Here is a 4,256-nt window from a genome sequence, read left to right as displayed (position 1 = left end):
GTAGGCTTGTAACTCCCTACCCATATACCTGAAGCTGTCATCATACATATCGGTGATATTATCTATCAAGTTCGCCAGCGCATGGATGTACCTATAATTTATAGTTCCTCTGGCAGTACGGGTGATATCTAATGCGAGAAGGAACTGAATCCCGGTGGATTCATGGATCAAATCAGAGGCTGCGTGCTCTGTTCTATCTATGAGGTGTCTCTTGATGATGTGTTCATAATGGGTATGAATATAAGGAGTCTGAGCGTTGCGGTGAATGTCTTTAATTTTATCGTGCGCTATGGTCATGACCTCTGGTAGTACTCTCCCAATATAGCACAACCCTTCAGAGCTTGGAGTAAGCCACTTGTACGCTTTCCTCCCACATATGAAATATGCATCATCTGGGAGAACATAAGGGACAAAATGTAACAACACCATATCACAAATCTTCCTTATAAAGAAACCAATCCCTAGGTCTCTCATTTGCTCAGTACAAGTATCGGGTTGGATGATGTGGGCACAATACCCCTGCAACACTTTTCCAACCCACATGGTTTTGATCCCACTTGTATACCTATACCGAAAATACTTTCCACTGGTGGCTATCCTGCGTACAAGTTCGGAGTCGATAGGTATCTTATCACCTCTGTGTGAAAAGGTCATTGTCTGGTTATTCCACATCACTTCCCAATTTCCTGGTTTTCGGAAATTGGAAACATTAAAACACAACCGTGACCTATCTACGTGGTACTGGTGGTGCTTCAAGCTAGGGGGCCTAGATATATTGAATTTCTTGTCCACCGGTCTCCCACCCCGTAATTTGAGTACCTCATCTATTGTTAGAGGGTATGGCACTAATCCTTACTTACTCTGTCCTTGAGGTACCTGTGAGCACACCCAACATTCTGTTTGGTTTAAGACCTTGTGAATATGTAAATGTTTGATTACCCAGGGGTACTCGGGCGCTTTGGGTATAAGGTGTTTCACCGAGCTGCTGCCTTAGATAAGGGGGAGTCACCCCCACAAGATAAATAAACAAAGAAAAGTGGAAGGCTGCGCTAAATGATGTGTTCTGACAATATTAGTATATTACTAGTACAATTTATTAACAGATAATTTCACTTAAATTCTTATGATCAATATGTCATAAAATGCATGCAACATATATAAAACTTGATAAAATCATACAGTAGATATAATAAAAAGGGGTTACCCAATTGGTCAGAATAGAAATTAATCGGTGAGTGGAAGAGTCCGTTCCAAATTGATCCCCCAGATCGATCTGAGTCCGGTGTGTACGAATATATAGGAGGTAAGCAGTGTCCCATAGGATAGTGGTTGCCGCTAGAGGAATCGGTGCTCTTGGATTTTGAATGGTGAGCTCCTCATGCAGTGCGGATGGTAAAAGTTGTCGGTCCAATCTGCTATTTAAGTCCTCCAATTCGTATATGGCAATCCGGAATTTATGTGGGGGGTGGTTCGGTCTTCCAATTAGTAGTCTCTGGCTTTGGGTCCCCTGTACACCTGACGCGTTTCGCTGCGTTCGGCTAGCAGCTTTTTCAAAGGTATCAATTACTTAGGTATGAGGGGTTTATATACCCCTTCCAATATGGTGGCTGATTAACACCTGGTCCCAATGTTGCATAATAATTAAACAATAAACAGATAAATATCTAAATAGCATAAAGAAGACAAACCTACTTCACACAGGATGTGGGCCACGGAACTATAATTCGATTTTTATTCATAGTTTTAGTCACAGATAAAATTTATTTTGTTTTATTTTGTTGTTAAGAGAGGAAACAGGAAATGCACATGTAATTATCAACCAATCCTTACGTTTGTATACACGTGCTGTTGCTATGGAGACTTAATTTAGAGGATATTATTGGGTAGGGACAAGAATAGAGGTGACACCTTATCCACCCCTTCAGAGGCCGATCATGTGATTATTCTAAGTCACATGATCGGGATTATTAGTAACAGGATAGGTGGTGCCGTGTTATTTATCCCTTGTATGTCCGGTCATGTGACTATAGTATGTCACATGATCGGAACGCTGATAGTAGACGTTATTGGGGGAGGAGAGTGTGACACGGAGAGGCCACCGGATGTTGTCATATATTGTGGTCACGTGGCCTCCCGATACTATCATGTGACCACTGACACGTTGCACGGCCGGGCGGAAGTGATCGTGGAAACTTCCGCCAGCCCGCAGGTTTACTGTGTGCAGGGCAACTCAGGGCAGTGCCGAATGTAGCACTTCCGCCCTTACTAGACGAAATATTTATAAATTATTTCCACTATCTACTTTCCGTGTTCAATGGCCAGATCTTATATTGTATATGGTATTTATAAATGAGCATAAGGAAAAGCAGAAACCTGGTATAGACATCTCATATATGACTTCTCTTAGAAAAGTTATTATTAATAACCAAAGGAGGATAGTTAATTTCCAATAACTATATGTACGTATATATATGTCCATAAGGATTGGAAAAATGATAATAATACTAGATACAAATTATAACCTAAATATTAAAGGTGAAGAAGGGATACATATGTACACATATACAAATATTAGATATAGAAGAACATAATCTTGATTCAATGACTTATCATTGATATAGTCAATAGTTTTGTTAGCAGTAAAGTATAAAGGTAATCCATCATATCCTAGAATGGCATATACATGAAGGTCAAAATCGAGGGTTTGAAAGAAAAAACTTTTTGTTTATAATATTTAACTGGTTAGTTAGAGTATAATCTAGAAGGAAAGGGAAAGATGTATGACAGAACTACAGTTTGTATCTATAGATGGCTTATTTTTCTTGAATGAATATCAATTTTTATATGAAGTAAGTCATCAAACCCACAGGCCTAATAAAGAATGTAAATAAAAGTTATATCTATACAGTATTTTATTAAATTATAGTGTTAAGTTCTACAGCCTCATTTAAACCATTCGGATAAATTGTGTCCATTCGAAACATCCAATAAGCTTCTTGTTGGCATAGTCTCTTATACCTATCACCACCTCTATTGGTCAAGGGAATATATTCTACCCCAATTACTCTAAGACTTTTTGGGTTTCCATTATGGGCCATATGAAAGTGTTGAGAAACACTGTGGGACTCAAGTCTTTTAATGATGTTTCTGCGATGTTCAAGAAATCTGACCTTCAATTTCCTGGTTGTCCGTCCTACATATTTAAGGCCACACTCACATATTAGGACATATATGACATATGTAGAGTTACAATTAATGAAATGTTTAATTTCATATAATTCATCGTTATTTTCTGTTTTAATATGTTTAGTTTTGTTGTCTACATGGTTGCACGTGATGCATCTATTTGCTCCACATTTAAAGAATCCTTTGGTTTCTATTTTAAGCCATGGATTTATTTGGTGTGCTTCCTTTGGTTCAGGTTTCAAGAAGCTTGGTGCAAGTGTATTTTTGAGGGATTTGTTTTTTCGAAAAACAAAAATAGGATCAGAAGGTAATAGTGGTGCTAATAAATAATCCTGTTTCAATATGTTGTGATTTTTCTTTATAATTTGTTTTATTTGTGGGCAATAATTATTATATGTAGAAATAAAAGCTAACTGTTTTTTATTATTAGTACCTGACTCTTCATTAATAATCTTCTTATGGGACAATAGTGTTTTTCTTTCCATTTTTTTGGTGTCCTCATATGCCGCTTTCAGGAGGGCTTCTGGGTAGCCCCTCTGTTTGAAGGATTCAAGCATCCCTCGTGCTTGTATCTCAAAGGACTCTAAATCAGAGCAATTCCGTCTTAGACGTATAAGCTGTCCCCGGGGAATGCTTCTCTTCCAGGGGGGGTAGTGTGCGCTGGAATAGTGTAAATATGCACTAGTATCAACTTCTTTAGTATAGTTCATAGTATATATTTTGTTATTTCTAACCTGTAGGGTTACATCTAGGAAGTTGATACAGTGAGGGTGATATTGGTGAGTGAAAGTCAAATCATAAGTGTTAGTGTTAAGGGTGTCAACAAATTTTTGTGCAGAAAGTGCATCCCCATCCCAAATAATAAATAAGTCATCAATGTACCTGCCATATAGGACCAGGTTCGCGCTCCAGTCTCCCCCCCAAATAAGATGGTCCTCCAGTTCACCCATGTAGAGGTTTGCATAACTGGGCGCGAACATGGTCCCCATGGCGGTCCCATTGATTTGTAAATAATAAGCATCGAGAAACAAAAAGTAGTTGTGTCGCAAAATATACGTAATGGAATTTAG

This window comes from Pseudophryne corroboree, chromosome 1, assembly GCF_028390025.1.
Source record: "Pseudophryne corroboree isolate aPseCor3 chromosome 1, aPseCor3.hap2, whole genome shotgun sequence".
NCBI classification, from domain to species: domain Eukaryota; kingdom Metazoa; phylum Chordata; class Amphibia; order Anura; family Myobatrachidae; genus Pseudophryne; species Pseudophryne corroboree.
This window is presented reverse-complemented; position numbering follows the sequence as displayed.